The sequence below is a fragment of the Myotis daubentonii genome, chromosome 3, assembly GCF_963259705.1.
Source record: "Myotis daubentonii chromosome 3, mMyoDau2.1, whole genome shotgun sequence".
Lineage (NCBI taxonomy): Eukaryota > Metazoa > Chordata > Mammalia > Chiroptera > Vespertilionidae > Myotis > Myotis daubentonii.
The window spans coordinates 66,058,534-66,079,315 of record NC_081842.1 but is presented as its reverse complement, the minus strand read 5'-3'; the positions used below and the strand labels follow the sequence as shown (position 1 = coordinate 66,079,315).

The following is a 20,782-nucleotide window of genomic DNA, read 5'->3' as shown; positions in this document are numbered from 1 at the left end:
TGACCTGGAGGAAATCTTAAAGATTCACTAAGCCTCTGGGTTTTTTATTTGATCTGCAGAAAACTGTGAGTTCTGATTCTACCCAGGACTATATAAGCCATTCCAGAATTAACTCAGGCTTCTAAGAATCCATTCAACGCATCATGTCCTCATAAAAGATTAGACCTCCAAGGGTCTCAAAAATAGTCTCTGGGTTTTTTTTTTTTTGCCTTGCTCTGGATCCTTATTATCAAAGGATGACCAGAAATCAAAGTCCTCCAGGAGTGGAGGAATAGGGTTTGAATGAAATATTGATATTTGTAGTTGTGCCAGGTTGTGCTTGACATCACTTTATAGAACCACATTTATCATTCTCCTCTATCATTTTTCTAGAAAAACAAAAACATACTTTTAGAGTGCAGGACTTGATGTAATCAAACATTAGAAAATGAGAACAGTTAGAGAAAGTACAATTTTGCCATTGTAATTACCTCTTACAAACAGCCTTTCCTCTTTCCTGTTTTATGTGTAATGTGTACAGCAACAACAATAAAAATAAACAAAGACATAATTAACCAATCAGCTTGTTTGGCAACAAAGAGCAAGAAAGAGTTAAGGGCTAAAATGTCTTTAAATAATGAACTATAAAAATCTTTAATCTTAGTATTTTCAGAGGTTACAGAGCCCCACACCATAAATATATGGTTGATTTACAGAGTGGTCATCAAAAACCCAGAAAGCAAATTATGTTTGACCAAAAGTATACATCAACAGCACATTAACAATATTTCATAGAGTAGGATAGGACAAACAGAACCAATTCTCTGTGGAGCCTAGCATAGTTTGCTAATGGAGCAGTCCTTAAAAGAGAAGACCATATCCAAAGTATGTTCTTTATATCAGAGCCTTTGCGCGCTATCTAGTGCAGGGTGTGTGTGTGTGTGGGGGGGGGGGGGGCAAAATGAAGACTTTTCCTAAGCATTTCCAAGGTAAAACCTTACTGAGCTGGCTCCAAAATCATCTCATGGAGTAGCTTTGCCTTGAGTGGAGCTTTCATCCTTCCCTCACAACTTCCGGTGAAACAGAATAATAAAAGTTATCGCAGTAAGAGAGTCCAAAATTCCCATCTTTATAATAGTTGTATGTGATGGTGTGTCACATGTCCAACAAAGTTTATCCAGAAAATATGCCAACTTTATGGAACATGGATATGAACAAACCAGTTTTTCTTTTGCAATTTTCTTTTTCTTTAGGTCTAGAATGAAAATCTTGGCTTAATGGTGGTATTTGGCGAAGGATTCCCTGCCCTATATAAGGAGAATTATCCAACCATGATTCTAAACTTGACTAGGGATGGAAGGGGGGGGGGGGAAGATATGGAATACTACTTTACTCCAAAAAAATGTTGTCTTGTAGCTTGAGAATACATAAGGTCACAAATGTAACAACAATTGTACAAACACCAGATCCAAAGACTAAAAACATAAAGAAATGCCATACAGATACCCAAGAAGCAAATACTATCATTAATAATAATTAGTAGTAGTAGTATAGCTATTATCATGATGAGGCACTGATAGTTCACTTGGGTGCAATGTAGAATACATTAGCTAGAAAGAACCATGGGTAAACTTATTATTCTCTTTAAAAGGCAGTTTATATTTTAGGTTTATATGATATAAACTACATAATTCAAAACCACATGTAAGAAAAGAATCCAGGAAGAAGTAAAGACTCATGCCTTTATTTCAGATTTGTGTTGTAGATATCAATCTTAAATTAATGATGGAAAGATCACCTGCTTTAAAACATGGGTATTATAGGTTATGGTAAAATATCCTTAGAGCTTTAAAATACGATAGTGGCTAGTTCCTACATATCTTTTCTTTGAATGCCTACCTCAATGTCAAACATTTGCTTCATTCCTGACCTTTGAGGACATTTTAATTATGATAATGCCAAGTCAGGGTAAATGAGAAGCAGAAGGCTGAGAGGACCAAAAACAAACAAACAAACAACAACAACAACAAAACAGAAAGAAGGATTTTGCATTGTTTATACCATCCAGTATGGCAAATTTTACAGATGCTTTCTGTTCGCTTGGGATAGTTTATTGCTTATGTTATTTCTTCGCTTTCTCCACCCCCCCACCCCGCCCCCATGTGCGTGCCTCTACCAAATTTGGCTGGAAATATTTTGTGTGTGTCTCTACTGTAAACCTCATATTTTTCTATAGATTTAGTGTGATGCAGAAACTCCTTTTTTTTCTTCCCTAAGGGTTAGACACATCAATATTCTAGCTACTCACTTTCGAGGCCAATGGAAAATGTGTTCCTAAGATTAAATAGACCTGAGTAACACATAAATTCAGTTTATACTGATGCAGTATGTTACATAGTTATTCACATCCTGAATTTCTGATGAGTGGAATACACCTGTTGGACAACACACTGCTACTGACTGAGACTCCCTGATCTACAATTTAAAGACAGAGGGGCAGGACAAAACCCCAACTGTAGGGTCTCTATGGAGAGCCCAACTTGCATAGAGCATTCCTCATCTGTGGAGCTCTGGCTCATAGCGGGTTCTTGAAATATTCTTAGGAAAAACTAGAGCAATACATACAGGCACATAGGAAAGGCCCTTTGTCCCGCAATACACTATCTCCCTCGACTTCCACTTCTGAAACACAGCACTTAAAAAATTTATCCAGACTATTAATATATAATTCCTCCCTTTTCAGACTTCCTAAGTCCTCAGTTAGGAGGAAATCTTCCATTTCTACCGAGAAATCTTTAAAAATTATAAACTTTAAAATCCAGTGTTACATTTGATTGGAGTAAGTTCACCATATTTATCTAGTATTGGTTGCCTGAAGCCACACTGCACTTCTAGGTAGTCAAAGACTATGTTTTCCTTTCACTCCAGATAACACATCATACATCTAATAATGAATATAATCAATGCTGCACAGATCTGGCATGCAAATTATCATCCTAAATTTAAATCAAGTAAAGAAAGTGTCCCCTATCCCCAACATAATAGTTCCTCCAGGAAACCTAGCCAAATCTGTAAAATGTTTCTCTAGTAAACAAAACTGCCCTTTGACTTACAGATATCCTGAAGAATATTATGAAACACACTAATGAGATTTTATGATCAATTGTTACATTTCAGAATATATGATGAGAGTATATGCAGAAGAAAAATACTCCTAATACAATGATTACAACTATTTATCTAAATGTTTTTAACATTAAAATATTAAAAAGTCCTGATGGGGCTAAAATATTGATGGACTAAATGTTATGTTGTCTGGGGTTTGCTTCAACATAACATGGTAGTAGCACTGGGAAATGATAGATCATGAGTTAATCATTGTGCAAGCTGGGTGATAGGTACATTGATGGAGTTCAATGTAGACAAATTAATGTGTTTAAATATTTTCATTATAAAAATTTAAGAAATATATACCAATTTGAACATTTATTCATTTACTCATTATTTATTGCTTGATTCTTTTACTCTTTATATGCAAGATATTGTGGAAATGTCATAAGTAAAAAATAAGACAAAAACCAAAACATGCTATTACTGGACATTTAGGTTAAGTAAGCTATTGCTCTTCATGGATAGTATATGTTGATTTAAAATGATATTTATAAAAACTGTGTAATTACATGTAGAATTCTTAGGTTAACTTTTGAAAGCAAGACAAAAAATGATATAGAAAGCATGATTACAGTGTGTTTTTAAAAATATGTCCTCAGGGGAAAATGAGAGTAAGGAAATAAATATATCAAATGGTTATTAATGATTGGATTTAAATTATAGAAATAATTGCTTTAATTTTTCTTCATTTTAATCTTATGTGTTTTTCCAAATTATTTTTAATGAGCATGTATCATTTTAAAATGAAAATAAATATTTATTCATTAGTGGGTAAGATGTGCTCTCCTTTCCCAAGGAGCTTTTCATCTACTAAAACAGAGAAACTGCAAACACACAGCACTGCCCTGAGAGTTTAAATCTTCATACCTAGAAGGGAAGTACACCCACAGGAAAAGAAACGTCAGTACCAAATTTATCTGATCATAGACATAAAGGGCTTTCTGTGTGTTGGATAGAAATAGGGGAGGACCTGGCTTCTTTGCAAGCCAGAAAGAGTGTGAAATTCAGGTCATTTTGTGATGAGATCATTTTGCAACGAATGTAATGGTAGCCACAAATTAAAATTACCAATAAGCCTGTTTCCTGAGCTGCTAACACTTGCACTGATATGTTTCTTTTGGGGCAGTGCAGCAAGTAAGAGTGGGAGTGGGAGTGTGGAAGGAGGGCGAGGTACAATCCTAAAGGCTTGTGGCCTTCAAGTTCAGAGAAGCAGATCGATGTGCAACACAATTAGGGAGTAATACCGTGACAACTATGGATTCTGTGCAATGGATATGGAAAGTCCCTGTTAGAAAGCTATCTTTATTACCCCAAGATATTATTTTCCTCATTTTATGCAAATTCATATAAAGTGAAGTCAAGAGTGTAACTTTTAATGGTTTGGATGAATATGATGTTCATGACTAAACAGGCCAAGCTGGACCAGGAGGAATTCTGCAAGATGCCAGGCAAGTTACCACTTCCCTGCTCCTCTGTGTTCAGTGTATTCACCAGTGCATTTCACTGCAGGCCAACCCCAGCAAATTCGGCTCTTTCAGGCTCTGACTGACTACACAATGATCTACCAATATACCTTCAGTCCTGACCTGCACCCTCCTTCCAGACACTGAAATCTCCACAATTCCAGAAGGCCACAAAACCAACCTTTTAGAAACCTCACAAAAAGACATAGAGACCTCAGTTTCAGACTAAGGCTCACTTGCAGCCCTGGTCTTGGTCCTTTTACTTAACTGCTAAAGGCAGGGGCAAGGGGTGTCAGTTCCGAAAGGACATGTTCCCCTGCTGTTTGTCGCTGTGCATAAATAAGAGCAGTCATGTCTGAATTTAAGATTGATCCAAATGAAGAAAGCACAATTCACATTTGCAGCATGCCACAGAATAATAACAGGTATTTCAAAGCATCACAAAATAGGTTTGGAGGGGTTTTGTGTTTGTTTGCTTAATGCCAAGCCATCCAATGTTCCACATGGGAAATGTCAGCACCAACTTCGCCGCATCACCCTCTCTTTCCACACAGTGTCACCTTTGCAAAAATATACTGTATATCTTTGAAGAGTCTTCCAAACAAATCCTTTGGGTACTTGCACCTCTGTGTGGCAGAATCATTGTAAGATGTTTTTCAAAATCTGTGATAATAGGTTCTTAGGGTCATAGTTTCTCACCATTCTAAATGCTGGCATTTCAAATGAATAAACAGGATATGAAATATATACCCTCTACCAAAGTCAAAATATATTCTGCTCAAATTCTATGCTTGTGGCGGACTTGCCACGCCTTTACCTGTTTTTACAATATTTTGGACGGTCATTTAGAGATAATGGAAGTGACTTACCAGGCAGCAATGTCTTGTGAGGAATACTCAGTCAGTGATGGTGAAACATCCTGAAATGAAAAGAGAATCATAAATACTAGGTATTTAATAAAGGCATGGCAACGTGGTGTTCATAGAAAATAACCCATTTGCTTCTCCCTTTGGGACGCTGACTTGATGAAACTATATAAAGTAAAGGATGCCTCCCTTTGAAAATGAAAATACAATTCTGCATGAGAAAGTGGCATCTGTAACTGCCTGCATGTTTAAGGGCTCCAACCGGTTGTGACTGACTTGTTGCCCATTTCTGCAATTCACTGTGACTTGTGTTGAGAAAATTATGCTTTATGGTTAATTTTCCATGGTCTGCTTAAAAAAATAAATCAAACCATTGTGAACCACCAGGATTTGCAGCTCCATTTGAACTTTACTTTACTTTTGGTTAAACATTTTATAAATAACAACAAACTGGTTTTTCCTTGTTTTTGGTTCTTTGTTACTTGTGTTCTGGATATAAATATTGTGGCAGTGGTTGGAGAACAAACTATGGATTATTTACCCCTTGCTTCATGAGTTGTTTGTTACTGGTCTTATACTCCTTCATGAGTAAATGTATAGTATTATATTCCTAGGCCTGTAACACAAAAGGAATAAGTGAACTGAAACCTTTTCAAACCAAAACCTTTTATGCTAAGTCACAGAGCAACAAAACAAACCCCAAATTAACATTTAAAAAGCTTCTACTGTGGAGCAACAAAAATCCCCAAATATTATATAATCTGCATTTTAAAAATTGCTTGCCTAACAGGCAGCAGTATGTCAATAACTCCACATGCTTGTCTTTTCACTGTTGTATAATTTAGAAGCCATAGGTGGTTCTTACCAGAGATCACCTCCCACCCCCAACATTAACACCAGAATGAAGCCTTGATAATAACCAGCATAACTAATTTAAGCCAAAATTGACTCATAAAGATCAGGAATTATTGTGCTATAAGTAATGAAACACTATATGAAAGAAGAATTCCATATGAAATTTGTCTATAGTCTTCACTCTAGGACCTATATAAATAAAAAGTCTAAAATATAAGTGACCAGAGAAAATGAGAAAAGCCAAGATCCAAAGGACCCTGTGGCAGAATGCAAAGGGAATTATTTGAGACCCAGAATCATAAGTCCCTAATACATCTGCATATGAAACTTAATGAAGATCACCAAAGTAGCTTTCCAAAAATTATGCTTTTTAAATGATCCAATGGTCTATGCAGCACAGAGGACCTCTACAAAAAATATAAAATTACCTTCTGCAATTTGCTACTTTTACAAAGACAGAGACAGGACAATAAGGGCTTTCTTATAAAATGATCTGTCCATTTCTGAAGCTTAAAGAACTCTGTATTCTCTTTCATCTTACCCCTGGGTTACTCATATGGCTTACTGCTTACCTGCATAAGCACTAGGAGGGAAGAGACCAGCTCACCAAAACATGGTAAAATATCTGCGAAGCAGCTACTATACTATGTGCCAGGCACAACTAGAGTGATTCTGTTTGAGGGGTGAGTCAGTGACTGAGGTTCTTGTTGCAATATTTAAAAGTATCTATTAGTACTGCCAACAGCAACTCGAAGCAAGGTTGAAATAGTTGTGAAGGACTTTTGAAAAATTGGAAAATACTTAAAACTCTCCCTAAAGTCTTGCATGTCCAGGAAATAGTCTAGGCCTGCCAGTCCTTCCTAAGCCTGGATCCCAAAGTGCAAATGAAAAAACACAAGTAGCCTATATGTTCCCAGGGCCATGGTTACAACTGAAAATGGGGGCTGAAATGCATTTGCTGGCCCCCTTGGATATTGAAAGGCCAGTTTTGTCCTGACAATGGTTCAGAGAGACTAAAAATCCACCAAGATAAAAATGGAAGCTACTTAGACAAACTGGGACAGGAAAAAATGTTCAAAGATGTTTTACTCAAAGACATTTTCCTCTATTCTTTCATAACCAGATAGCTCCACCTATTTTTGACAACCAAGAAAATACTACTGTATAGAGTTCTAAGTTTTATTTTAAATCCAGGCAACGCATTTTAAAGCCAGGGTACTCTAAATGACTTCCTATGTACAGAATGACACATCTAAACATAAGTGCTTGGTTACAGATGATGAAACATGTTAAAATTATATTATAGAGAATACATTTTACATGGTTTAGAATTTATTTTGATAATCAGGAACATACATACAAAATTGCAATTTGGAATCCAAATTTAGCTATAATCCATGTAGAGGAACACTTAGAGAAAATATACCTGAGAATATAATTTCCTGGTTAAAGACTAGAATATTCTAACCAATTTTCATTATTTTTCCAGACACAAACTTTTCTGAGCTATAGATTCTTTTAAGGAAGAAAAGCAGAAATAAAATGTGTTTATAAAGTACTTGAAAGATATAATAGCCTAGTGATTATTCATATTTAAGACAACAAAAGATGTCTCCATGCCATCAGAAATACAGAGAAATGATAATCCCAAGGGTCTTAATCTGGAAGTTGTTAACAGAGAGCCACACATTCAGATAGTAAAACCTGAAACACCTGAAAAAACTCTCCTGGATTTGATTTTTATCTTTATGCACCAGATTTTTCCATACAAAGGAACCCTAAATTCTAACACATAAGAGAAAGTTAAACAAACTAGGAAAGAACCTGACTTTTTTTTAAGTAAATAAAAACAATCTCTTACCTTCTGTAAAATCAAATAAGCCAATTTCATTGGACCTTACCATCCAGAAGTAAAGTATGACCTAAAGTAATGATACTGACCCCAAATACAAGGAGGTGAAGCGTCTGAGTAGTTACTACTCAGATCCATCCTCTCTCCTGTGCACTTTCATCTTTCCTGACTGCATTGTGAATAATCAGAACTACCACCACCACCACCACCACCACCACCACCACCACCACCACCACCACCACCGCTCGTACACTGTATCTAACTTTCTTAAAGCAGATGTCTAGTAATGCCTAGTGCTGTGCTTTTGATAATTTTGTATCCATTTTATAACCATTAAGAACTAAAAAGAAAGAACAAAACAAAGTAAAAAATTCCTCCAACCTCCCTTGGTTCCCAGAGGACATCAGTTAAGCAAAACAAAATAGTAAACCTGAGAAGGAAAACTGATCAATCTCATACAAATCTCACGGTGTTCCTATTTAAACTGGGAAGGGAGTTGCTTCAATGAAAAAGTCAGGGGTCTGGGAAAGGAGTAAAGAGCTACAAAGGGCCAAAACCGGTTTGGCTCAGTGGATAGAGCGTCGGCCTGCGGACTGAAAGGTCCCAGGTTCGATTCCGGTCTAGGGCATGTACCTGGGTTGTGGGCACATCCCCAGTATGGGGTGTGCAGGAGGCAGCTGATCGATGTTTCTCTCTCATCGATGTTTCTAACTCTCTATCCCTCTCCCTTCCTCTCTGTAAAAAATCAATAAAATATATTTAAAAAAAAAAAAGAGCTACAAAGGGAGAGAGAGAGATAACAATGTTTATTATACATAGGGGACTTAAAGGCAGTACAATAAATCAAACGGTGTTCCAGGGAATCGTGTGACAGAAAGTTCTAAATTAGAACTCCAGAAACTACAGTCTCTTCAACTGAACTACTGCTTAGGGGATGGAGTCTATAGGAAGTTTGAAGTAAGTGTCTCTATAGCTTCTAGATGTTTTCTCTTTAATTATGACTTTGGGTTTGAATATACTTTGTCAGGAGGAAAAACAAATCAAAATATTAGAGCTTCATACAGCCCCCAAAGACAGAGTTTATATAACCGGCGTTTTTACATAAATGTTACATCAGGATACATTTCAAATGAAAACACATACACACACAGCTGTCTTCCTTATCCTCTTTCTATTTTAAAATTCATTTCATATTTTACATGATGTTGATTTTTCATAAAATAAGTAAAAGCCAAGTCAGCATTAAACACCTCAGAATAATTTTACTCTTATATGACCTGGAAAATGTACCATGTCATGGAGGGTCACAAACGCCTGTTTTGAAGCCAGTGAAGGCACTGGCAATTATGGGATGTTTTGCTGCAGCCTAGGGCAACTAGAAATGGCCATGGATATTAACTAACTCCCTTTCAACAGTCTGAGAAAAGGAGGAAAAAAACCTGTAAGTTTCCCATCTGTTATTTCCTTTTTTTTTTTTTTCCTTTTTGGCTGTGGAAAAGTAAAATTATGCAAGAGCGTTTGAATGTAAAGGCTGTGTGTGCTTTTTCCCTTTTTGTCTCTGGGTACTGGTTATGTGATGTTGTGTAACTGAGTGTAGAGTAGGCGGTTAGCGTTTACTATTGATTTACACTATGCCATCTAATGAATTCAGAACACTGAAAAGAAAGGAGTGGGAGGGGGAGGGAGGGAAAAGAAGAAAGAGAAAAACATGGAGAGGAAAAAGGAAGAACAGAGGGGAGAGAGAAAGAGCTCATTTGCAGAAACAATTCTAATGCCTGGAATAGTTTCATTCATTCCCTTTAGCTCTGATTTCTTGTTATTGTTCAGGTCTCAGATAAATGGGCTTGCGCTAGTGACCCCAATATTCCAATCTTATATCTAATGAGGATTACTGGCAGGTGAATGTCTGAAAATACTAATGTGTCAAATTACTTGATAGTAATTCCACTAACCTGTCAGACTTCTCCATATAATCATTCTCTCTATACATTTATAAATGTGTACCTGTAAGAGCCAGTGCTATGGTCCAACTAGTTTACCAAGTCACAATTATTATTTTGCAAGGCACACATCAGGGAAAAGAACAATATGCCCTATTTTACCCATCTCCTTTAAAAATGCACAAAGAATCTAGAAATATTTGAATATGTCACTATTTTACCTTGAAAGAAGAAATGCCACAAATTATTTCTTTACACAGAACAGCTCAATATAAGATAATGATAGAGAAAATTGGGAAAGATTCTAAACTAATAAACAATATTTGTAAGAGAACTTTAAATAACTTCTTAAATTATGCTTATGGAGAACACTTAAATCTTAACTTTGTATCTGGGTGATTATAGACATTTCCAGTTCCCCGAGGCAGCTCAGTGCTTTCCATGCCATGTACCCAGTTCCACAGGTCAAGTTGATTCTGCTGCTGTGCGCAGGACCTTCCTGTACCCGAGTGCCCTCCTATGGCTGAAAACAACCACTGAGATGAGCAAGAGAAATAGGAGTTATTAGCATCCAGCTAGAGAGCAAGACAGGGAGCTTGTTTCCTTCCCAGGTGTGGGTTTGTAAAATGGTGACTGGTAAAATCACAGGAGGTCAGTTACAAGAGAGAACAAGAATCTAGGGTTTCATTTTTGGTCATCCAAGATGTCTTTTCACCCATTTTAGTTCAGAAAATATTAAAAAGATGCCTACTCCACCCATTTGTCAGTAATGCTTTAATGACCGATTGGCTATGTGCCCTATGGACATAACACATACTACAGTGCTTGGCACATTCTCTATGCTCAGCAAATATTTGTTGAAACAGTAAAATGATTATGGGATACACATTTCTGTAGAAAAGCCTCAGAAAAATATATTCTAGTTGTTCACAGGAAATTGTAGGCTGGACTTAGGCTGTAGACATAAAATCATGGTAGAGAGGAAGTATCAGTTGTTTGGGGATCAGTTTACCTAAGTTCCACTTTATTAGGAAAAAGGCTTAAATAAAATTATAATACTGATAACATCGGCTAAGTTTTGTGTTCATGCCCACCAGTCTTTTTTGGACTATTTTCATTTCAGTCTTGGGCATAGTAAAGTCCATTTTCATTTTCCTGGACACATTCTAAAGGAAAAGTCATGGGATATCAACATAATTCATCTTTACAAAAAGACTAAGAATGTAGCCATTTAGTAATCGGAGAGAATATAGCTTTTTTGTTGAAGAGCAAGGCAGGTTAAGTTTTGATTAGGTTATGCAAATTTAAATTAGTAGAAGAGCAACCAAGAACTTACTGATTTTCATTTTCTTGGTTAAACAGGAGTTTTATGAGAAAAAAATTCTGGATTAGAAAATCATAAATGCCATCTTTCAGTTAATTAGAGAATAAGACCTTTAGAGAAAGAGTTGCAAGTATAATTTCTCAAAAAATGCCAGTTGAAAATTCAGCTGAAAGCAAGTTCTGCAATGGGTAGCCATAGTAGTATTTTACAAAGTGGCGCTATCATCTTGCTAACTCTATAGAAGCACATACATTTCAGTCAAAACCTTCAAAAAACTGGTCATTGTTATAATCCAATCAATTTCAGCAACTTTCTTCAATAAGAATCATTGCAGCAAAAGAAAAAAAAAAAAGAATCCTAGCAGCATGTCAACAAGACCATCCATATGCTTTTTCATTTCATAGATTCTTAAAAGTGATTGAGAACTTGCCTAGCCTCATTTCATAAATGAATATTCTGAAGTTCAGAAGGTAATTTTCACAAGGGTATATATTTGGGGACAGATTGAGGACTAGTATTTAAAGTTTACAAATCATTTCTCCACAACATAACATAAGTGAAAGTTGTATAAATTGAATCTCATTTTAAATACAATAGATTTTTTATAAGATAAGGAATTTTTTCAAAAGATATTTTTATAAGATAAGGAATCCTTATGTAATGTAAAATGTTCACCTCAGAGCTCTCTTCTACCTAATTTTTTATCTTTAATCTAAGTCTCTTTCTCCTCTTGTCCTTCCTCCTCCCATTCTTTGGATGTGTGAGGAGAATCACTTTTCCTGTTTCTACCTCATGTTTGCCCATTCCTGACCTCAAATTTGTACCTTTCTCTCACTTTTCATTACTCCTCCTCATAAAAATATTTTTCTTGTTAATGTGCTTTGAGATCCTCAGAAATCATAAAAGAAGAAAACGATTAAATTTAGCATTATACAATAAATAGGCCTATGGTATATATTTATATTTAAAAAAATAAAGAAAACTACAACAAGATACTTACAACCTGAGGGAAACAGAGGTTGACCATTGTCTAGACCTCTGCACTGTCAGTTAGCAGACTGGGGCCTAGTGACATGACACCGGACTCTCCTCACAGATGAGAGCAAAGGGTGAGGATCTCCAGGTCCCACATTCTCATTACACCAGGTCACTTTGCTTTTCCATTTGCTTTCTTTCCATTCTATAGATAAAACTATTGTGAGACTAACAATGGCATAGACAGAGGAGATACAGAGAAATCCTAGTGACATAATGTCGCTTGATGATACAGGCCAAACTCAATTCCAAAAAAGTCAGAAAGAGTTGCACAGTAAAATTGCAGTTATGCAGAAAGTGAAGGGTAAGGAAGTTAAAAGAGAACTTGTAACAGGGACTTGGCTGCCCCAATCCATGTCATTAAGACTGTGTCACTGTTTCCCTTCTAAACCTTGACTCCTATGGGATTTATAATTCAGCTAAAATGATCAACTCTAGGCTGAAACACAGCTCCAGATTATCTTGAGCAGCGGTTCTCAACCTGTGGGTCACGACCCTTTGGGGGTCGAAAGACCCTTTCACAGGGTTCACCTAAGATCATCGGAAAACACATATATAATTACATATTGGTTTTGTGATTAAACACTATGCTTTAATTATGTTCAATTTGTAACAATGAAATTGGGGGTCACCACAACATGAGGAACTGTATTAAAGGGTCGCAGCATTAGGAAAGTTGAGAACCACTGTCTTAGAGTGAGCGGTACTTTTTTCTCCCTATTCCTTAAAAAACAAAATATACAGTAACTATTCAGTAATTCCAATGACATTTGAATTCTGAGCACACACTTTTCCCTAAAAAATTGTAGGTGCTTATTAAGAAGCCTAATCCACAGTAAACTAAAGTGAGCAACATCCACTGTGGAATGAAGGATATTAACTTGGTATATAAATAGCCAATGGAAGGGCATTCTATTATTTTAAATCGCTTAATGCCCACCATTTGGATGGATATTTCATTCCACTTTATTGATGCAAATAGAATTTCAGCAACACTTTGCTGAAAATTCTCCCACTCCTGTTGACTAGAAAACATTGCAGTTACAGGAGACAGGAATTCATATTGGTTTCCTTACATCTCCTTCTTCAAAGACCCATCCTTAGGGTGCATATTAGATAATAATTTTTAAAACCCCTTGCTCCTATTTTTCTAGCATTGGCTATAATGTCTAATGGTTACAGTATTTTCCTATACCATGCAGTGGTGAGGAGGGATACGAGGAGGAAATCATTGACATAAGTTAAAGTTAATAGGCCAGAAAAAAATAGCATTTATTGAGTACATATTACATGCCATATACTTCACTAATATTATACCAGTTAATACTAACCCCTGTGAAGTAATTTGGCCTAAATTTCATAGATTAGCAACCGAGTTACAGAGCCATTAGCTAACCTTCTTGAGGACACAGAACTAATTAAAAAGTTGGGCAGGTGAGGATCAGGATCATGTATTCCCAGGCCCCACGTTCTGTCATATACCACAAAGCCAGAGCAGAATATGAAGCAATCTAACAAGAAAAAAATTTTCCATGCCAATAATGAGAGTCACCGCATGCTCTGGTAGAAGTGGGAAGGGTAAATGACTCCTAGAGAGAAACAGGTTCTTACTCTGTTCTTGGCTCTGATAAGTTCCTGTTTTCTAAACACGTATTTGGAAAATGTTCTTTGTCACATAGATAAGGAAATGTACAATCTCACAGGAACTTTTAAATCAGATCAGATACATGAGTGTTGATAAAAATTCCTTTAAAAGATTTATACTAAATAAAAGTTTAAAGATATAATGCACATAAAATCAAATGATTCATATATTAACAAATTAATATGTGTGTATGTGTGTCTATGTGTCTATGTGTATGTGTGTGTATGTGTGTATATAATATTTTTCTCCTTGCAAACATTTTTAGTAATTACTATAAAGTATTTGACAAAATACTAAACAGTAATTATGTTAGGGCAGGAGAAAAGAAAAGAAACAAAGAACAAGAGAAGAGGAATGTGTGTGTATGCATAACTTCCCTGAGAATTTTAATCCTAAAATATTGCTTAAGATAAATAGGTCATACGAATTTAAGTCTAGATTTTGTGTGTGTATATGTGTGCGTGTATAATGATAAAGAAGTTTTACTATATTAATTTGGCAAATAATTACTTATAATAATCGTATAAATTAATACTTGTTGAAGATAACATTAGAACTCATCAGGTAAATAGCAACAGTTTTGAAAAGTCTATAGTTTGAAGTGTTTTAGTTTACTAGCTTATATATTGTTATGGAACATTCTTTCAAAATAATTTGTAAAATGGAAAGTATAGTCCATTTCCTCATACAATACAATTTTTTTGGAATAAATCTTTTACTAAAACTTTATTAAGTGGGCTTGTGTGTGTTTGCATGCACGTGTGTGTGTGTGTGTGTGTGTGTGTGTCTGTATACTATTCTTAAGATCACTGAGGCATTTTTTTCTTTTTATGTTAATCCTCACCCGAAGATATTTTTTCCATTGATATTTAGAGGGGGTTGGAGGAAGAGAGAGAGACACACAGAGAGAAACATCAACATGAGAAAGACACATTGATTGGTTGCTTCTGGCACATGACCTGAGCAGGGCAATATTGAACCTCCAACTGAGGCACTGGCCTTAATTGGAATCAAACCTGGGACCCTTCAGTCCATGGGCCATTGCTCTATCCATTGAGTGAAACTGGCTAGGGCCATTGGGACACTTTTTAAAATAATGTTTAAAATAATAATTTGCTGAAGAACTTAACAACCAAGTAATAGCAAGCAAGCACATTTGAAAGGAAGAATTCATAGTTCTTTAGGCAGCACTAATTTATCCCACAACTTCTAATAGTCCTATTGCTTTGTCCTTACCACCTTCTCTTCCTCAAGCCTAAACTGGATTGGGAGCAGGAAGGAAGAAACACTAATAAGGTTCAAAGAAGCACAAAAGAGGAGAGAACTGAACATCTTCCTGGTCTCCTTTTCTCATCTTTACAAGGAAAAGCAATAGTAATCTAAACAACAGAAAAAGCAACAACAACAACTTTGGCAGTTTTCTGGAATTAGGCAAAAGCATACTTTGTATCTGCACAATTTCAGGAGCTTTCTACAAATTTTAGCTTCCTGGGGTGCTCTTGCAACAAAGCTGAACAAGAAATGCAATCTGTTTAGAGAAACAGATGAGATTTGGGGGATACATGGAACTACTCTTTCTTGTAATATAGTGTTTATGAAAGTGACCAAGATATAACTTGCAACATTAAAAAACACTGACACATTTAACTTGAACCTGCTGAAATTAACTCACAATACCTTCCTCACTAAAACAAAACAAAATAAAGCAAAATCTCACTACCAATTATTTTGACTGGTGAGAACAGTGACATGAAAGTAGCAGATGGAAGCCCAGTTTTACTCACACAGCACACTCACAAAAATAACTTAAAAATGGTGACTTTGGCCTTGTGCTTTAGGAAACTTCTTTCAGGAGGGTTTCCTTAAAGACTTCACTGGGCTTGTAAAAAATAATGTAGAATGAATCCAATTCATCTGTCCACACCTACAAAGAGGAAAGAACTGCCAACCCCAGCCCGTAAATAAAAGTCATTTTGTCTTCTTTGTCAAGTCCTATCTCAGGACTGGGACAGGTATTCTTCTGTGTATTACTTTTTGTTATCTGGTAGTATGTTTATGGAGGGCAAAATATCTGTACATCATACTACATATCATCTGAAAGCTTTAATGAATCAAATAATTGAAATTAATATATCTTCCTGTTAATTGTTTCTCAAAGTCGAAAGGTTATTTTCTTACCTTACACCATGCCTTCTGATCTGACAGTGTCATTCAATCAATATTTTCAATGTCAGTCACTGATTTTCAACTATTCTGTTACAAAGACCACAAGCACTAATGAAACGGTGCTGATCTGTTTGCTTTCACTCTATATAATGTCTATATTTATATGCTTGGCCTCTATTAGAATCTATATTTATCTGCCTACAGTACATCTGTTTCTCATACACAGAGACATATATTTATATATATACACACATACTATATATATATATATACATATATATGTATATATATATATATATATATATATATATATGTTATATATAAACACACATACCCACAAAAATGTATGAATGCATGATAGTGTTATTGCTTTAACAAGCAGGCAGGTGCAGAAATACTCAGACACATGACAAATATACAAAAACCATAAATGTAACATGTAAACAGTTGCACAGGGAAAAGCGCATCTTAACAATGGGCCTGTCTATGATATTTGGCTGTTGGCCTCTGAGACACACTGCTGACTTATGTGACTATCTGGGAAGGAGAAAAACCTTCTGAAGGCAAAACTATATGACTAAATAGAGATCATGCATTCCAACTCAGTCATTTCAAAGATGAGGAAACATACACTGAGAGGCTAAGAGCAAACATTTTACTTGTGGCAGAGCTGGAAGCAGAACCCAGGTCCCTGCTTTCTTGACAGACACTCTTTCTGCTATGCTGAATTGAAATGGGTTTTTTTCTCAAACCCAGTATCATCTTCTAATTTCCACTCTTTCCTATGTTTTCCTTTCTTTACTGCATGAAATATAAGCAATCAATATTCACTGAGGGCCAGGCACTGCTCTAAATATTTTACATGTGCTATCTCATTCTGCACAATAGAAAGTAGGCATTATTCTTTATGTCCAATGTCCATTTTACAGATGAAAAATCCAAGGCTTGCTAAGATGAGTCACCCAGAGCTACACAGCTAGTAAGAAGAAAAGGTGAGCTCCTGGGCTACTCCAAGGCCCATGTTTCCCCCACTAGATCATGATATTTTCCTTTATACACATCTGAATGTCCCAGGAAATCCCACCGCCACCACAGCCTAACCATCACATGAATCTAACAACTGGTCTGTTTCAGGATGTATCACAAGCCTAAAGCAGAGATTCTCTCAGACTGAGAAAAGAAGAAAGGGGAGTGGAACAGGTGTAACTTACACATCCCCAGTGTACAGCCTGTATCCTGAACTAGAAAACTGAAATATGCAAAATTCATGCCAAAAATAACCCCAAGGGTAGTCTTATGGAATTTAAAGTCCTAATAACTTCTAGTCTGAACATTTTATGTTTTTTTTATCAAAGGGTTATAGCAAACTTATAAAACTGAATCAGATGGGAAACAGAGGCATGAGAAGGCAAAGGGAGAGTAGCAAAAGGAAAGAAGAACCACAGCTTCTATTCTTCATCTTTAGGGACAACACTTCCAAAAACCAGCATTTATGAAAAATAAAAGCCAGAACCAAAAATTGGTATTCCACCTGCAATTCATATGCTAAGAACAGATTCAGAAAAGAAACTATATTTACATATGATAAGGTAATTTTATACAAATTTCCTCAGATAGTCACTAGTTGTGAGCTATTCCGACACAGAACATACAGAAGTTGTATACTTTGTGCAGCTCACACAGAACCCAGTGCTAGAGATGCCATGTGGATTTGTGAAACTCCCAGGGCATTCCACATCCATAAACCAAGGTATAGAAATCACACTGATTCATCCACGCAGCTCTTGATTTGTGACATATTGATAATTACTCTTGATTTGTGAATTGAATCCAAGTTATAAAAACAAGTTTCAGACACTTGTCACAAACAAGGTTACATTTTACTTAACTCTTTCAGAACACCATCTAACTACTGGCTACAGGAAATGGGAGCCATCATGGGACAGGGCCTGATACTCTGGATAGATTATAGCTTGGAGAGAGAAAAGTTGACTTGAGTTGAATCTCAGGTTGTCCACTTATTAATAATGTAGATTTAAGCAGCACCTGTGAAATGAACAATAAAATCACATATTTTACAGAAACATTTTTAGGATTAGAGATAGTCCCAGAGATATTCCCCTCATAAAGAGGTCATTAAATTATGTTACTCTGTTCCATGCTCCCATATCTCTGCCAGATCTCAGAGGGATGGGGGAGGATAGACAGGAAGAGATTAATCAAAGAAAGTATAGGCACATATGCATAGCCCATGGACACAGACAATAGTGTAGTAAAGGCCTGGGGTGGAGTGGGAGCTGAGTGGAGGCGGGCAACGGGGGAACCGGCGGACATCTGTAATACTCTCAGCAATAAAAGTACAGAACTCTCCTGGGAGTAAAAGAAGATATGAGGTACTTCATGTGCTGGTTTAATCAAAGGCAAACTTTTTGGTGATCAGGTATGTTTGAAATAATGATAAAAATAAAAGCATATTATGATGTAACATTTTCACTGGAAGATCTCAAAGCACTTAATAACCTCGACTTTCATGATTGCTGGTGCTCTCATTTTAACAAGTGGGCAAAATAAAACTCAGAAATACATCCTCCAAATGAATAAGAATTTTTTTAAAAATCACCAGCAACGGTGAGTGGAATTTCTGTCTTTAACATCTAAAACCCAGAGTGTCCAGCTGAGTAATAACTACTGCAAGGTCACAGACACAAAGGCCCATGCTTTCCCCAAGGCTTTTTGAGATCATTCACTCAGTCCAAAAACATTAGGTAATGCTGTGGACATCTGCTGAGATAAGGAGGGTGAGTCAGGGTTAGGTCAGGGTTTCAGGTTATAGGGGTGGAGTGAAGAGTGGTTTTCAGATCAAATGATGAGAGCAGTTTAATTTTGCAGAGAACAAGCCATACAGTATTTAATATAAGAGGAAAGAAAAGGGGAGACAACCACAGCCAAGAGAAGGTGGGTGGGAACACAGACTTTCTGGGTCTCCAAAGGGCAAGGGTAACCTTGCCTCAAAGAGGAAACCTTCCCACGTTCACACATACTGAGAAGGGAACAAAAAAGCCCAGGGTGCAGCATAAATCCTGCTATCCCCATAACACACACAGATGTTCCACCATTGTTTTCTTTTATGCACATTTTAATTAAGAGATCAGAATCAAGCATTAAAATGTTATTAAACGGCTTGTTTACATTTTCACTATATGTCATTTGTTATGCATTTTCTAAATGTGTGCATATCTATTCAGAAGGGCTATTTGGAATTTTTATGTAACTGTTACAATTGTCCCTCTAATTAATGCCAGTTTCAGCTAAACAAGTAACTGTCAGAAAGTCTTCCCTATCCAAGCAGTGGGATAGGGACTCTAGCTTCTTTAATCCACAATCAAGCAGTTCCCATCCCCCATCACACCTCCTGGCAGTGTGACAAGCTGCACTAAAGTATTCCAATACTGCAGGTCCACCACAACCTTTCTGATTATTCATGAGAGGCCCAATTTCAGATACTGTCCTATTGTCATACAAGAAAATAGTCAGTACATTCATGCTATACCCTCCCCTAAGCATTTTTAAAACCTCAGCTACTCAAAGCTACCAGATGGAGGAACTGGCCTTCTAACAGTGACACAGGCTTCCCTGGGGGTGTGTGGGGGTGACAGAGTAGGAAAAGTGGGAATGAGTAGATTTTTTCTCTCCTCTTCACCATCACCACTTTCTAGCTTACCATTTATCTGCCTTTATCCCTGCATGAATTCCTTGAGTTTTCAATATTATTCTAGAGTTGAAACATAGACCCAAATGTTGACTTCTAGAACCTATAGATATTAAGACATACAAAAGCCAGCTGCAAATGTGGATCACAGGTGTCCTGTACATTGCCTGCACCATACGGTTCAAGCACTTTAACAATAGGGGATTGTCCTAGGATCCCGGTATTCATATTGTGCCTTATGAATCATGGCATATAGAACTGTAGGGCTTCAGAAGGCAGCACTCATATCTCTTGAATGTTCAATTCAGTGCCTAGCATATTGTGAGTGCTCAATCAGTCCAAATAAAGAAATACCTTTTCTCCCTCCCTCCCCCACTTCCCTGCCTTTGCTCCTTCTCCCTCCTCCTTGGCTCCCTCTTTCCTTTTTTTCTTTCTTTTCCCCTTCCTTCTTTCTTTCCACCCACCCACTCTCCCTCTCCTCCTCCTTCTCGTCCTCCTCCTCCTCCTCCTCTTCTTTCACTTCCTCCTCCTCTTCCTATCTCTCTCTCTCTCTCTCTCTCTCTCTCTCTCTCTCTCTCTCTCTCTCTTAACCCACTCCACCCCCAAGATAAATGGCATGCTTGCAGAAAGCCGGCACAAGGCAGAAACACATTCCAATCCCAATGCCAAATTATATGCTTCAAACTGTTTCATTTGCAGCATAAATAATCTACAATGTTTCCATTACTATAACCTTGAATTATATGAGTCAGCTATAACTGGTGGATCAGATAGGAC

The 20,782-nt window shown here is 36.7% G+C and overlaps 1 protein-coding gene across 8 annotated transcripts in view; it reads right to left on the bottom strand.

Moving 5' to 3' along the window:
- ZBTB20 (zinc finger and BTB domain containing 20) overlaps positions 1–20,782 on the bottom strand; it is a 919,384-nt gene that overhangs the window by 407,345 nt on the left and 491,257 nt on the right. For all 8 annotated transcript variants that reach the window (XM_059687788.1, XM_059687786.1, XM_059687787.1 and 5 more), the window contains one exon: positions 5,483–5,532. The gene's annotated coding sequence lies outside the window, so the exon portion shown is untranslated. The remainder of the gene's footprint in view (positions 1–5,482; positions 5,533–20,782) is intronic.